Below are 18,101 nucleotides of genomic sequence, written 5' to 3'. Positions count from 1 at the left end.
GCATTTGGGTTGAGCGCCACCCCTAACAACCTTTGGTGTGGACAAATCAATAAGTTATCCCTTTATTTGACACATAAAGCTTACCTACTATATATTTTCCTCCTAGCTCTAAGCAATCTTCAACAAATCCTAGCATTTTGATTGGTTGCCCCCCATGCCCTCGAGGGTTCACATCCATGTCATGAAATATCTTTCTTTTCTCAAACATTTGTTATAAACACTGTTTAGAAATGGTCGTCAGATGTGAACAGGAGTCAAACCACGTCAACACTTTCACCCCATCAAACATAACATTTCTTTACTGGGATGTTCATTCTTGTTAGCTGACTTGTTTATTTGAAACACAATTTCTTGGGAAACATCCGTAACCTCCTTCGTGGTATTATTTTTCCCTTTCTTGTTACAACAACATTTGTAAAAATAACATTTTTTCAACAGCCATTGCAAAAAACACTCAAAGCTGGAAAACTACTCGCATTCACTTTGTGACCACTATTGCCACACCTAAAACATTCTCCCTTGAATTTTTTGTGTAGTTCTTTCTCTTTTCTTTGACAACTTCTTTGTTTTTTACTTCACACTCAGACTCTTCAACCTTTTGTTAACTTGTTACATTTTTGTCCTTAGTAGAACTTAATTCAGAAATGCACTTTAACATATGCTCCACTATCCATTTTCAACACACAAATTTCATACTCATATAAATTCCTCTGTTCCTCAGCACCCAGATCTGGTCTATTTTCCAAGACCTCCAGCTCCTCACCCCCCAGACAATGCATCAGTAAGGCATGCCTCCTTTTCTCACTTAATGTTGGCCCACACACTCTCGCATAATGGTTGAAGATCTTTGCCATTTACTCCATGGAACGTTGGGCTCCCGTGGGCTACTTATGAAAAATGTGGGTGGCGTAACATTTTTCATGTTTTCAATAGTACTTCTTTCTTCACACTTCATTGTTTCTTCTTACAACGTTCTACTTACTCGCAATACATCTGGTTTGTTAAACCTTGGAAAAACACTTGCTATAATCAACAATCACATACAACATAATAATATGATAGTGAAATAACAGATACCATGTTTTTATAGAAACAAAAAAACTCCACCTATTAGGGAGGCCACTACTAAATTAAAACCATATTTTGAAAGATACTATAAAAGTCTCAATTAAACTGAAACATACCCAACTATATTGGTACTTCTTTCTTCACACTTCATTGTTTCTTCTTCCAATGTGCTACTTAATTGCAATACATCTGGTTTGTTAAACCTTTGGAAAATACTTGTATTAATCAACAATCACATACAATATAATAATATAATAGTGAAATAACAGATGCCATGTTTTTATAGAAACAAAAAACTTCACCAATTAGGGAGGCCACTACTAAATGAAAATCATATTTTGAAAGATGCTATAAAAGTCTCATCGTATTATGTGGTTGCGTTAAAATCTTTTGCTTCCCACAAAATGACTCATCACCCACATCTGGACTCCTCTCACTGTGGTGTGATGGGTTTAAACTGTGGTTATCACATTATAAATGACAGGCTTAGGTGTGCCTGTCATCAAAGCAACTGCACCAAGGTGAGTTAAACGCTGATCGTTTAAGGTTTCCTTGTCATCGAGTTACAAACAGGCAGGGATGCCTGTCACTGAAGTCTTAGTATCCAGGCTCTGTCCATCATCCTGTTAATTGTGCCACTCACAGCTGTTTGTCCTTGGCCCGGTGCTATTCTAAGTAAGTTATCGAACCGGCATGATGCCGATTCCTTCTAAGATGGCTGCCGTGACATTGATGCAACATGAATTTCCATAGGCTAGATCTGTTTTTTCACGTTTGCAGTCTCTTGATGGAACAGTCACTTTCTGTAGGCAATAGAGCACATCAGTCTATTCAGGTTGAGTCTTGAGCCACAACCGCATTCCAACTGCAAACGCTCGGGAACGCAACCACTAATCTTGTAGGGCTCATGTGATGTCACAAGCTTCTACAGATACTGTTCCTTGTGGCCCACTTCTGAGCCACTCCGCTTACCTTCAAAGCATGCGGCTGCCAAAGACGACACCACAGATAACTGCAGATAGAACTGCTAGCTACCTGACATCAACTGACCACTAGCCCACTTCTTCTCTCCATAAGTAGAGTTATTATCACCTCCTTCACTGTTGTTCTTTATAATTCTTTCTTCTCCATGTTCAGGTGTATCCCCGCCGCATCCGTCATTGCCAGGTAGTTAAGATGACAGAGGTTTATTTCTATACACTTCATCCATAGTCAACCAGCTCTTAACTCACTCAGAATGCTTTACCCATAACAGTCATCGAACCTTCTAATATAAAGGGCCAGATGTATGAAACATTTTTGCAGTTGCAAACGGTGCGATTCGCAGAAATCGGGCGTTTGCGAATGCAAAAACGTGTTTTGCGATGTATGAAAGGCATTCGCAGGCCAAAAACAAGGAATCGCAAAAATTGCGATTTTTTGTGAAGCAACATGGTTTTGCGTGTCGCTATTTGCATATTGCAAATTGCAAGCTCGAATAGCGACTCGCAAATACAGATTCGGTATTTTGTGTCACAAATTGTGATACGCAGATTGCGACACGCTAAACCATGTCGCAATTCGATGCATCACAAAAACGCGAATATTCGCAGAATGGCCTTTTGCACATGCAATTTACCACAGATTGAAACCAGGTGGTAACCAGGTACAACCTATATAAAGAGGCCCAGAATGCCTCAGCCTCTTTTCCACAATGGCGGCACTCTACGTCACGGCGAGGAGAATGAGGATCTTGGCAGGTTTGAGGAGAGGGAGGAGGAGACAGGAGCACATTTTCAGAGTGTGCATTACCCTTTTTGACCAGACTGAGGGGGGCATTTTTGAGAAGTGCAGGTTGAGCTCAGCCATGATACTTGATCAGATAGCTGAGCTACAACCCATACTGCAGCGCACAACACACAGGACTAATAGCATACCTACCCATGTGCAGGTATTATGCTCCCTGCACCTACTTGCCTCAGGGAGCTATCAAGGGGTCATAGCAGCAGCTGGAGAGGTATCAAAGAGTGCCCTCTCTAGATTTTTCAATGCATTTCTAAATGCCATGCTGAGCAGGATACACCATTACATCAGATTCCCCCACTCCCCACAGGAAATACAGCAGACAAAAATAGATTTCTACCAGATAGCACAGTTCCCCCACGTCCTAGGTGCCATAGATGGGACACATGTTGCAATCTGTCCACCATCGACCACAGAGTATGTGTATCGCAAACATAAATACCAACATTCAATGAACATCCAGGTGATATGCAATGCCTCCTACATCATAACTGATCTCGTGGCCAGGTACCCAGGGAGCACACATGATTCGTACATCTTTCGCCACAGCGGGATTCACACAAGACTGCTAGCTGGGGAATTTGGTGAAGGATATCTACTGGGTAATTTCCAACTTTACAATGTTGCATTGATGGCAGTGTGACATCAGATGACACAGCTACTCATTATACCCTCTGTTCCTTCCAGGAGACAGTGCCTACGCAGTGCGCACCTACATGATGACGCCCTACCTAAATCCTGCAACACCAGCAGAGCGGAGATACAATTCAGCACACAGGGCAACCCGCAATGTTGTGGAGCGCACCTTTGGCCTGCTGAAGAGTCGCTTCCGGTGCATCCACAAAAGTGGAGGGGCACTACAGTACAGCCCGGACACGACTTGTAGAATAGTGGCCACATGTGTGATTTTGCACAATATAGCTACCACCAGGGGCATACCTGTGGAAATTTTGGAGCCAGACTCAGATGAGGATGATGATCCCATACCACCACTACTGCCAGCAGACAGGACCAGTGCAGCAGAGGGCAGGCAAAGGCGTGCTGACATCACGCACAACCATTTCAGATCTAAGTAATGACAACACCACCTCACTGACATGTATTCCGGTAGTTCGCACCTTTATTACCTTAACTTCAGCTAACATATGTGTCACTAGGACAAAGCAATCCACATGAGTCGGACATGAGCCATTAACAGTGTCACACTATTAATATCATAGTTTACTGTATTGCTATATGTGAAGGTAGTCCCCTGTAGCCCTCAATGTCTCTTCTTACGACCAGTGCGCAGTGGCCTCGCCGGCACCTCTTGTATCAGGCTCACAGGCAGTACTGTGCCTGGCACTGCGACGCCTAGGATCCATCACGGGCACTGCAAAACTGCTGAGGCTAGATAACTCCTCTGTATCACCAACTGCCAGTTTGCTGGGTGTAGCACCGCGTGCTGTCAGCATAGCATCCAGAACGTTGGTTATTTGCACCAATCCCTGGGCAACATCCCGACTGCTATGTGCTGCCTCCCCCTATGCGGCCACAGCAGGCCATGATATCAGGGCAGTTGATGTAGCAAGACGATTTACAGATCTGCAAAAGCCATTGAACATTCCCATGAATTGCTGTTCACGCCTGCGGTGGCTAACACGCTCATGCTTGATCTCAGTACAGAGTTCCTTAATGGCATTTGTCAGTTCCTTGGTGTTATCCACAGCTGTTTGCTGTCCCTCATGCAGCTTGCAGATGTTTGCATTCAGACACTCCAACTGCTTGTGCAGCCCCCCTATATTGGCATTGTGTGACTGCAGCTGCCTGTGGATTGCCCTCATGTTTTTGCATTGCAGGCGCTGGACCTTGAGCATGGATGCTTCAAGGCCACCAAAGAATGATGGGCCCTCACCTTCATCTGTGTGCTGTGTGCCTGCATCGTGAGGCCTCCTGGGGGGAGTTGAGTGACGCTGGGGCATGGACTGCTGCCTTCCTGTGGATCTGACTTCTGGGGGTGGCGTGTGGCCTTCATCCGGCATGTCATCGGAGTCCTGGTTCAAATCGTGGAGAGGTAACACCCTTGCCCTGCGTCTGATTGGTGCTATACACAATGACTCGCTGGTGTTTGAGTCGAACAGAGGCTGTGTTTATGCATCCCCCACATGGGCACATTCTGATGCTGCTGGTCCTGAGCCATCTGCAACGCCAATGTGCAGCATGTCATTTATGTATGTATCACCAAATGTGGCACAATGATAATAAATGTACACTTACATCCTATCACTCTGAACTGTGTGTTTTGTTCTTCTGTGTGTCGGTATACTTAATTGCTATCTATGTGATATTTTCAGCTCTGGATTGTGGACTACCACTCCCATAAGGCATTGTTGGCCGCATGTAAGATGTGGAATGGACTACTTATCAAAATGCTTTGCACTACTTGCTATTTCCTAAGGGCCATTTGTACATGCACATATGGGGTTACATATAATCATTGGACTTACCTTTACTGGTGCTGGGTGTGCCGGAAGTGTCAATGTCACTGACCCCACTAACAGCTTCTGGAAGCAGTGTGGGCTCCACCAGGTCTTCCATGGGGGTGGAGGGTGTCTGGGTGGGTTGTCCGCCTCCTGTGCTCCTTGCCTCCTTTAGCCTGCTGGCCACCCTCTACTTGGCACAGGAACGCAGGTCATACCACCTCTTGCGTTCCTCTTCCACCGAGCGCTGCGCAACCCCCACTGCGTAGATTTTGGTCTGGATGTCAGCCCAAAGTTTCACTTCTCACCCTCTGGTACCTGGAGTGAGCTCTTCCCAAAGAGACGGTCATGGCTCCTGACCACCTCCTCAGTGAGCACCTCCAATTCTTGCTCACTGAATTTCAGCTTCCTCTTCCTCTCTCCCTTCTCCTTCCCATTACCAGCATTGGCCATGTTGGTGTTAGGTCCTAGCTTGCTCACAAACTTGCTCCCTGGGGCTGGTCTGTGACTGTCTGACTGCTCCTGTGGGTGTGGTACCTGGAAACAGCATGGGCTGACTCACTTCCTGCTTGTGATGTCATCAGGCTGTGCCAGGTGACCGTTTTCACAATTTGCGATTTTCAAATACCGAATTGCAAATTTGTTTGCGATTCGGTATTTGGATGTTGCAAATTGCATTAGCGAATTTTAAGAAATCGCTATTTCCGACTCGCAATTTTGTTACATCACATTTTGCGTTCCAGAAATACTATTTCTTAAAATTCGCTATTAGGGACTCGCAAACGAAATTCTTCATACATCTGGCCCAAAGTTCCTAATTTTACTAATCTGCATGTGATTCTGAATTTAGAACCACATGCAGGAGACACCACACTCACCTTACCTGCAGGTGTGTTTGTCTCTCAAATGGTCACAAGATCAGATGGGTGCATAGGGCAATACTGGATAGAGATGTTTGCAGACACAGAGAAGATTGCACAGATAGAGAGGACTGTTGTGATCTATGGCAGCATTCCACATGAACCAGTTTTTTTAGAAATGGGTTGTAAACTATATATATATTTTTTTTTTTTTATGAATTCCTACTCAAACGCCAAAACTGAGAAATTAATTTATGTTCTTTCTTCTCTTTCCTAGATCCCAGGGAAAAAGACCATCTGCCGTTCCCACAAGAGAACACAGTAAACGCTGGTAAGTATTCACGTTTCTTTATATTTGTTTTGTACCACAACCATATTCACCTGAGGTGCGCACTGAAAGAGATCCTCAAAGGGTAGGTAAGTGAGGATACAGCAGGAAAGGCGAAAGAAAGAAAAGTTAAGGAATAAGATATTGCTTATCAAAGAACTGTTCCTCCACTTGTTTAAGTATACCCAAGAGTGAAACAGGGGGGTTCGTATCCAACCCCAATTTGCAACCTAAAGACGTACCCACCTCTCTCCTTGTTTTTCTTTCCTCTTAATTTATCAAGGCTGCCGTAGGGCAGCAGGCATTCTTCCCAGATCCCGCATGCGGCCACACACCTGACTAAGCCAGGCTCCTCCTGAAGCGTGACTGGAAGATGCAGCTCCATGGCAGACGGCCTCCTTGGTCGTCTCTCCGTCCCGCTTGGGCTGCTTCCCCTCCGCCGGTTCCACTCTTCGTTCCCACCGGAGACTTTGGTTCCTACCACACTCTTCTCCTTCCGTCTTCTCCAAAGGCATTCTCGGCATCTCCTTCTCGTCAGGCTTCTCCGCACGACCATCTGTAGGCTCCACCTCCTGCTTCCATGGCAACCAACCTGCCTCCAATGCTGGCTCCTCTTCTTATCCTGAGGCCGGAACCGGCACCCAGAAGCATTCCTCAGGTCCCTCCCACTGGTTGAAAGGGAACCTTCCCTTAAAGGTATCACCATCGTCCTCTATGGGAGAAGAGGGTAGATAGATAGATAGATAGATAGATAGATAGATAGATAGATAGATAGATAGATAGATAGATAGATAGATAGATAGATAGATAGATAGATAGATAGATAGATAGATCTCCACAGCTTCTATTAGTAAATGTCTATCTAAGAACAGAAAGAGCACTGAAAGCAAATTAGAAAGCCAGACAAGTAGTACATACAGACTAAAATGATTCACAAACATAACTGTAGTCCCCAATTAAAATACATCCAGACCTGCATGATGTACAGGAGTGCTGTTACAAATGCGATTCATTACGTAGGTACTACTAAGAAGCTAACTTTATAAAGAACAGTTTCAAATTGGCACATCTTGTATGCTGTGAAAAAGCAGCAGTCAGATAAACAAAGCACACTCCAAAAGGAATTTACAAGCAAATTAGCAGGCAGGAGACAGGACCCGTTAAAGCTGGAATGTGCCTTGTGCTTGTCCTGCTATCATATCACGTCCTAAATACAAAGGCAACACCAAAGTAGTAATAAACAACAGTGGCATGAAGGGAGCATATGTGATGCCTTCAGGTTTAATGTAATTTAGAAATACTAGAAATGTGTTCCTTGTGAAAAAGTAAAATGCAGTCGCTCAAGGTGAAATTAATCATTGGCTGAAGTGCACTGACCCATTGCCCCAGGTTGTGGTGGGTTGAAGCAAAATGTGAATGGCACAATTACAGACCAATATTTGAGAAGGGAGGCTGAAGGCTCATATAAGTAATATTTTATACATGCAACTTTAGTAAAATCAAAAGGTCTGTATCACCAGGAATACAAATGTGTCTATTCTGTCCATTCTTGTCTCTGTCCCCCCTTTCCATAGTGACTGCATGTTGTGAACATAGGCCCACCTGTGAACATACAATATCATGCTATGCAATGGAGGAAACAGGGGATATGTAGTGGAAGGTGATGTAGTGAGAGGGAATGTAGTAACATCCAACCATTTATAACAAAAAAGTACAAGCATCTATGTACACCAGGAAAACATGAATGTGTACTTAATTTTTATTCCTCAGTAGCCAGATTGGTTAAATCACAGAAGTTATCACTCAGTCCATGGACTTCAGCAGCATTACCATGTCATACTATCACTCACAAACAACAGCACCTCTAGCCTTAAGCATAATTCATCTACAGCTCTTTCACTGCTCCTGAATCCTGGCTTGAAGCACCCCATTATGTCTTAGTAGTGGGGGCCACATCAAGCTTTATAAAGGCACTTCGGTCCATCTTTGCACATTGCTTGCAGACACCGGTCAAGCACACTAACCATGATCAGATTTTCCAAACTCTAAGATAATATATGCGCCACTTTCAGATAATAAATGTGCCACTCTCCACTCCATATACATAGGAATACCAAAATACATTGCATTAACACTCATTTGTTTCATAAATCTGTTTATTGCATTTTACTTCTTCATGACTACATTGAATTAACACCCATACATAAGGAAGGCCTCAACACATGCTACTCTCAATAAATCATATATTCCTGTTACACTTACATCTAGGAAGTACTCACACCTCATCATATTTAGAAATACAGAAAATATTAGAATACAGGTCTACAATATGTACATAGGCAATAATCACGTAGAAATTCCAAACAAACATGCACATATGCACTCAGGGACACAACACAGCAGGCACTAGTTCCACAAATTACCTTTTTTCTCCTCTAATGCTATATATATGAGATCATATATATAGATATATATATAGAGATACATTTTGAAAAGGTGTCCTCCTGACACCCTTATATCATTTATACTCATGGTTAATTTTCCCATCCCAACCCCCTAGACCAGTGCCTGTCTTTCAAAATAATTATTTTGTTTCCCTGATGGAAAACAGCTTCCATTTTAATGCTGGCATGGTGGGAGTGAGTTCCCTAGTACCTAATCCCTTCTTCATCAGCAAACTCCCACATGAGGCAGTCCAGTGCTCCCGTCTGAACCGTCTCATTATTATGTGTATGACATCATTGATGTTGTGACAGACATATCGGATGGACATGGGAGGAATTCCATATCTCCTTCGATGAGCATCTAAGGATTTATCCAGCAGACATGGCAACAGAAGGGGCTACATGCAACTATTACTGCCCCAGCTTCCCCTTAGCCATGCCCACCAGCTTGATCCACTTTTTTCCATAGGTGGGAGGGAAGGATGGCAGAAGGAATAGCCTAGCTCCTCCCTCCATCTTTCCCATTACCCCTCCAAACCCACCAATACAAATATTAAACAGCGGTTCAGAACTAATGAGCTAGGATTCTTCCTAGTCCCTCCCCTTTCACCTCCCACTTTCTGATTTAATTTCATGCATCTCCTTTGTCGTAGTTTGGACTCTTGCTCTGAGCAAGACTGCTGGTCTCAGGATGACAGTACTTTCGTTTGTAGGAGACTAAGGCCCTCATTCTGACCTTGGCGGGCGGCGGAGGCCGCCCGCCAAAGTCCCGCCGTCAGGTTACCGTTCCGCGGTCAAAAGACCGCGGCGGTAATTCTGACTTTCCCGGTGGGCTGGCGGGCGGTCGCCTTCAGGCCGCCCGCCAGCCCAGCGGGAAAGAGGCTTCCACGATGAAGCCGGCTCGGAATCGAGCCGGCGGAGTGGAAGCTGTGCGACGGGTGCAGTTGCACCCGTCGCGTATTTCACTGTCTGCCCAGCAGACAGTGAAATACATTTAGGGGCCCTCTTACGGGGGCCCCTGCAATGCCCATGCCAGTGGCATGGGCACTGCAGGGGCCCCCAGGGGCCCCGCGACCCCCCCTACCGCCATCCGGATCCCGGCGGTCGGACCGCCGGGATCTGGATGGCGGTAGGGGGGGTCGGAATCCCCTCGGCGGCGCAGCAAGCTGCGCCGCCTTGGAGGATTCAATGGGGCGGCGGTACACTGGCGGGAGCCCGCCAGTGTTGCCTGTCCGACCGCGGCTTTATCGCCGCGGTCGGAATCCCCATTGGAGCACCGCCGGCCTGTCGGCGGTGCTCCCGCGGTCCTCCGCCCTGGCGGTCTTTGACCGCCAGGGTCAGAATGACCGCCTAAGTCTCTTCCTACAACTATTTGTAACTGTTGTCCAAACCTTACCGGTTTACTAGCAGTACCTCACCAAAAACACAATAGTAAAAGGTGATTTGTAGCAGTCGCTTACGCATGGACTCAAAATACAATATCTCAGGGTTGTCGTGGTTAAACGGAAATTACCCTTTTCTCACAGATTTATTATGTCTCATACAAACAAAGGCAATAACACAGATGCAGTAAAGTTATAATAGTTTTTATTCAACATAACTGCAGTTTGTGATAACATGAACTGCAATGATTAGGATAATGAATATACCAAGCAACATTATTGTAAAGAGGAGAGTCATTGTTATAAAGACCCCCACCACTATGCAATATATGAAAGAAATATATGTATATGTAAAAGATGGAATAAGCCCTAATACCCTAAGGAGAGTAGGTCTAACCTCCTACCTAAAAAGGAAGAGCTGGGTTCGTTAAACCTAATCTGCCAAAACCGTGTCCATGAGAGGAGCCCCCAACCCTTGTTACCCTGGAATGAGGTCTCTATCTCAGACTCCGCAGGGACACGAAGACTGGATCAGTGTCAAGATGACTGCAGCATCGGTATCAGCGATGGTGGCGTTGCCCTCTGGTCGGAATCCCTCTGATTATCTGTTTAAAAGTGTGTTGTATTTGTACAGATCTACAAGGTCCCCTGACATAAGTGTTATTCATAACAATAGATAACAGGCATGCTTGGGACGGCAATTAATATCAACAATCCCTCGAAAGTATAGAGAGGGAAAATCCATAAGTGTGAATGCCTACTGTATGTTTGTCTTTCGTGCTTGATCTTGACGCCTTGGCGCAGTGACACTGATAATAGAACCCATAACAAGTGGCATAACTATAAACAAGGCCGCCATTTTAAAGGAAATAAATAATTAAATGGACTAAGCCAGAGCAAGCTAAGTAGGTTAAAAGTCACTGGGTGACGGGGGCACGAGTTTACAAGCCTACAGCTAAGCTAACTCCTGTTAACCCGTTAAAACAAACTAGGATTCACTACACCTTCAATTCATAAAACATCTCTGTCCAAGGAAAGCATTGTCAAATGGAGAACCTGTGTTTCTGTGCTACTGCTTAGAGCCAGACCATTTTTTAGCTTAAGAAATGGTGGCGGATTTCAGGGATGCTCTAAACAAGGTTGATAATTTTTTTCACTTTAGCCAGAGGTAAGAGAGGTTATCATCACAATCAATCGGCATTACAATTTACGCTATGACAAATTTGGCCACTCTAGGAAAACTCAAGTCGGAAATAAAGTTAAAGGGTTACTACAAACTTATATCAGGTTAATATAAATGATTCTCAAAACCAAATTCCCATCATCCAAATCAATCAAGGGGAATTGATTTGCCAACTGATATCAATTGATATTTGTGACCTGCTTTATAGTCTGTCGGGGAACATTTGCCTGTTGTAGGGGCATCTGAGCTTGTGGAGCTTGCACCTGTTGTCTTTGGGACACATTTCAATTTTGCATTCAGGGTCTCTATGCTCCCTGAATTTGAACCTGATTATTTTCCTGAGTTTGCATAAACCTACTATTCTGCCTCTGATTATTATTCAGATCAAGGAGACACTCCCTCTTCCAATGGTCAAATTTCCGCACACATGACACAGATTTCTTTTTTTCAAAGTCATCACATCCACAGTTACATTCAGTTCCAAAGGAACACCTCGTCCTCTACCTTGCTGCTGAAAATCATTATCGGATCTCCCTGTTGATACACTCCCTGCATTCCAATAGTATTCCCTGCATATTGTGGATTCTGATTCCTGCTCTAAATCCAATGTGTTGCTGCAATACTTTGCGTATCTCAAGATCTCATCAATTGGCTTGTTCTGCCAACAAATCAAATGCTGCTGAATCAATTTATTCACTTCTGGCTTCAATCCCTGACAAATCTAAACACAAAATGACCCATATCTTTCACATCCACAGTCTCAGTGCCAATTAAATGCTTGAAAGGCTGCAACAATCTCCCATAATAGGAATGTATTGACTCCTTAGACTACTGAGTTGTTCTGTCAATCCTCAGAGAATCAATATATTTAGGGGACAACTTTTCTTCAAAAAATACAATCACTTTCTGATACTTTTTCATTACCTCTTCAGAGGTCGCATTTGTCACTGTATCTTTTGGAGGTTCTCTGTGAGGCCAATCAACAGCAATTTTACCTTCAGTCAACAAGTCACTCGGAACCACAATGCCAAACAATGTATTCAAATCTTCCCACAAACATTTTTTAAGTTTCACAAATCTTTCAGTCTGCCTATACCATTCTGCAGGTTTTTCTCTCGATTTCAGGAAATCATTTGTGAATGACAGAATATCACTTCTACTCCAAGGTGCATGAACATGTTCTCAACCTGGAACTTCTCTCATGGTAAGCATCTTTACATCTCCCTTATCTGACCTGCTCCAGCTAGAGGCAGATCCATTCTCACTTTCTTTTTATCTCTCTTATTTGCCCATCATCCTTCCCACTTATCTAAAGGAGCCCATTTTCAGATGTAACAAAATAATTCCCTAATCTGCAATCTCATTCCTAGAGGTCTCAAGTTCATGATATCTGTGTCACTGAATACTAATCTGTAACTCTTTTGTAGAAGCTTCATTTTTTCTAAATTAATATCATATGTCTAGGCTAATTCAGCTAGTCTCTCATAAGTTTTTCCTGCACATTCTCGAATGTCTGTATATGAATCGCAGTTTGTCCTCTCTGTAAGTGTCTAGCTGAGCTGTATCTAGATTTCCCAACATCATCTCATTTAATTCTAACTTTAATCTGGGCACATCTAGTGGTCTCTCTCTGACGTTTGTATAGACCTTCTACTTCAATGTGAGTTTCCTGCTGCATTTTTAGCGCTCAGACCATTTAATCAATCATTTAACTGAGTTGCAAATTTATTGGAGGATTCAATATTGCTTCTCCTCTTGAAGAACTCACATTTGCCTGATCTGGGGTATTAACAATAGACATATCTTCTTCCAAAGAGTTAAAGGGTAATATCCTATTTGGAGTGCTACAACCAATGTTCAGGGTATGTTCTGATCTGGGTACAAAATATGGTGAGGATATCTGAGAAAACCTTGCATCATGAGTAAATCCTGTTTGACTTGTCGGTAAAGTAGGATCTGAAATGCGTGAAGGGGTCAATGGCCTCAGCGGTGAAATAATTATTTCTAATTTTGGACCACTTGGACTAACAAATCCCTGGACATTTGTCGGTAAAGGAACATTTGGAGCAACTGGGGTATTTGGAACATTCAGGACATTTGAAATGTTTGGAACATTTTGAACATTTAATGCATGTGCATTACTTCCTCTCATACCTGGACCATATAGAGGAACAACTGGACCTACTGTCACTGGAACTGTTAATGCATATGGACTAATGTAATTTATTGAATTTAGTGGGATTGTCACCCCTAAGCTCTGTCCTGTCAAGGTTGTATTGAAACTTTGTCCTGTCTGGTTTGGATTGAAATTCTGTCCCATTTGATTCAAATTTGGACTCTGTACTGTCTGACTAAGGCTCAGTTAAATGGGTGCAGCACGTCTATCAAAAGTCACATTTCTCGATGTCATTTGTCATTTGTCCATTGATAACGCCATAGAGATTGAAAGATTTCATTGTCCATTCATAGCACATCATGCAACAGGCATCTGCAACAACAAGATAAGTTCCCAAAACCATCATGGCAAGGCATCCATCATTGATCTCCTGTACAATTTTGCAACAGATAACAAATTGGGTTTGTCTTTACATTCCCTGTTTCTTCGTGTACCATCCTCAAGGTCATTTGGTCATGCTCTCTATGAGTAAAACAATAGCACATATATTTCCAAACTAACATTTTAAGGGAAAGACATCTGGAAAGAAATGACACATTAGCAAAAAGAAGACAATTTTCTAACATTCTGCAAAGTCTGAGGATCAGCAAATCAATATGGCTAAACTAAGGCAAATATAATTAAAATGGCACACTTTATTCATGTTAGGCAAACACATACAAATGTTTCAATAATAAAATCATCATTAATGAATCTTATCTAATTTCATGTTACAGTAAATTGCAAAAGGAAAATAACTTGTTAGTACATGTCAGTAAATACTGTATGATGGGGAACTACGATTTTAACATTAGCATATAACTATTTAAAACATTTTAATCAAGAAATCAATTATTGTTTCAGTGATAACTATTCCCTCACATCATAAGGAAACACATGAAATCAAAATAAATGATTATGCTTGAGTTAAAATGGGTATACCACATACAACAAATTGCTAGTCTACAATGAATGCATTTTAATATGGGCTTTCAGTGCACCACTTTACAGTTAACTTGTTAGCAATTCACACAGTATTATGTCAATATGGCCACATGGAAGTACTTCTGAGGCCGGGCTAACATCCCTCCACCCATCAAAAAAAGTAACATAATGACGAGCTATGGCCAATGGCCAATAGATCAATGGAGCCGCGGATTGAAAAGGTTTGGGAAACACTGGCCTAAGATATTTATTCGTGCCTTCGTCCTCCATTTCCCTAAGAAGTTCTGCCCCCGCTAGGTTAAGGGTGTCATAAATTGCTCACAGAGCAGTGGTGCAGTGGTGACTACATACTGCGGAGATAGCCTCACAGGCCCAGCAAATCTGTGCAGCTTTGGCCTACAGGTAAGCGCCCCATTGCTACAATTTACTTGGACCTCTCCCTGTGTGACTGTTCTCCACTGTCTTGTGTTCCGCACAACTCCATCCCATCTGCAGCAGCAGACCTTGCAGGCCAGAAAGTGAACTCACAGCTTTCCAGTTGCTTACAATTCAACACATTTAGAAAGGTTTTTAGGCATTAAGGGTCAGATGTACAACCTGCAGTGTTTGCGATTTTTAGCGATTCACAAATTGCGAGTCACAAACACTTATGTACAACAGTGTCTGAGACACTGTGCGATTGACAAATGGGTCGCAAGGGACCTTCCTCATTAATATTCATGAGGCAGGTTGCAATTTGCGCCCCATAGGGAATGGCTCCCTCTCACAGGGATGGTGGCCTGCTTGGGTCAGCAGACCACCATGTCTGTGACTGCTTTTTAAATAAAGCATTTACGGTTTTTAAATGCAATCCATTTTCCTGAGAGGAAAACAGGATGCACTTTAAAAATAAAAATTATAAGTTTTTGTTTCATTTTTTTAAAGTGGGCAGTGGTCCGTGGAACCACTGCCTGCTCTGAAAAAATGTTGCCACCCCCATTCACAAATGCAAATGGGTTACCTCCTCCTTCACAGAGTCAGTAAAGTATGAAAGTTTTGCGACTGCATTCCTGGTCGCAAAACGTACTTACATACCAGTGTGTCTCGGTGTTAAGAAGGGACACCCTTTATATGCCCCTTTCTAATAGCGACTAGCAAACCCAATTTTGTGAGTCGGTAATAGGATGCCAACTCGCAAAATAGGGTTGGTACATAGAAAAATGCATTTTACCAGTTGCAAGCGGCCTGATGGGCCATTTGCGACCGGTAAAATGTGTTGTTCATCTGGCCATAAGTAAGTTAGTTAAAGCTAATAAAGCATGCAAAGGCCTAACAGCGTCTTACTTCTAACATCCTAAAAAGAAGCCATAAAGTAGAGACCTATGTGGAAAGGAGTGAAAAAAGCCATGTTTATATAATTTTCATGACTTGCGCCAGGTGTGTTTGGGATCTTACATTGGAAGCTATGGAATTCCACAATTTACAAGTGGAGTAAGAAAAACTCCTACCTCCCCATCTCGCTTTATTAACTCTAGGAATGGCTACCAGATTAGCTGAGCTGGATCGAAGATCACCGAAGATCAATCATTGATCTTGGTACCGCATTATGGGGGCCCTGCTGACAAAGTTAAGTTTGCATGTATATATCTGCTCATGTGTAGGTGTACATCTACACCTAGGTATAACACTCCACATAGATAGAATTGACCATTTGGATGTGTACCTAAATGTAGACTTACAAGTCTCCATCCCTTAAAACAAAGGGGTGATGACTCCTACAACTGAATTTATGACTGAAAAGTTACTATTAGTAACGTTGCACCTGTTTGTGGAGAAAGTAATGAGGAAATGTAAGAAAATGAACTTGAAATTAATAATAAAATAAAGAATATTATTTTTTAAATTATCAAATATTCTATAAGCCCTATGTACCTAGAACTATCACAATAACAAGGGAAGGAACACCTGCACAAAAACTTTAAAATACTATTGAATGTATTTATTACATTTTTAAATAAAATATTTTTATCTTTATTCAAATTATTTTTTAAATAGAATTAAATTAAATGTTAATTCACCCTGCCACTCCTTACAATATCTTTGTGTTGAATGTGTCACGATCCTGGATGTAAGTATAATTATTTTATTTGTGATTTAATTTTTAAATTTTAATTTACAATATGTTATTAATATTGTATTTCCTATATTAAAAATGTGATTTTTTTTTCATTTGAAATAATATTTAACAGATATTTATTTGTTTAATCTGAGATGTTATTTATTTTGTACATCTTTGTGTTGAATGTGTCACAATCCTGTATGTAAGTATAGTTGTTTTATTCGTGATTTAACTATTTTTAAGTTTTAGTTTAAAATATGTTATTTAAATTGTATTTTGTATATTATTGTTTATATCTTAAATATTATTTAACAAATGTGTATTTGTTCAATTTAAGATGTTACTTATTTTATACTTTTCACATTTAGGGCCTCATTACATGGCGGTCGGACCGCCAGACCGCCATGTTCGTGGTCCTGAAAAGACCGCCATGTTGGCGAGTTACATAGGCAGGACCAACCAAAAAAGACTGACAACCAGCAGCGCGGAGGCCCGGAAATAGGCGGTTCGAACTCCAGCACTAACAGTCCCACGACCAACCACTGACCGTACTACAAGTTCAAAGACGAAGTGACGGTCAGCCAATAGCAGTCCAAACCAAGGTGGTCCACAGTCAGCAATGTAATACACAACAGCACATTGGATGGTTTTGAAAACAACACAGCTGCCACACATTGCCACACTCGACACACCTGCAAATCACACTATAAAACACACCCCTTCACACACCACAATACTCTGCATTTTCACAGCAAAACACAGCAGGACAGAGTGACTTTTTCCCACACTGTACATATACTAGGCACCATTTTCTTCTTTTCACCCTCCCATGCATCGCTATAAACACTTTTGTCCAGTCACACCCTTTGGCACAACTCCACTTTAGTAAGTCACTGTCACTGTAATATATATATATTTTTTTTTTCCACCATGGTACGCATTAAAAATCCCCGTTTCACTGATGAAGAGTTAAGAGTCATGGTGGACGAAACCATAAGAGTATAGCCACAATTGTTCAGAGCCCAAGTCCAGCACACTGCTCTCAGTAGGAAAATGGAAATGTGGGACAGGATCGTAGGCAGAGTAAATGCTGTAGGCACCACCCTGCACACAAGAGAGGACATCAGGAAGAGGTGGAACGACCTCAGGGGTAAGGTGCGTTCCCTGGACACCAGCTGCAGGCCAAGAAGAATGGCGTTGACACTCTCACTCTTCCATTACAGCCCCATCCCTGGGAGGAGAAGGTCTTGGCTATCCTGCATCCTGAGGGCTTGACAGGAATACCTGGGGGAGTGGAGTCTGGTAAGTCATAACACTAAAAATTTCACCAAAATGTTATGTCATGCATGCTCACTGCCCACCTGGTGCCACCTTCACTGTCACTCCATTCACCAGCT

Source organism: Pleurodeles waltl, chromosome 6 (assembly GCF_031143425.1).
Source record: "Pleurodeles waltl isolate 20211129_DDA chromosome 6, aPleWal1.hap1.20221129, whole genome shotgun sequence".
NCBI lineage: Eukaryota > Metazoa > Chordata > Amphibia > Caudata > Salamandridae > Pleurodeles > Pleurodeles waltl.
This window is presented reverse-complemented; position numbering follows the sequence as displayed.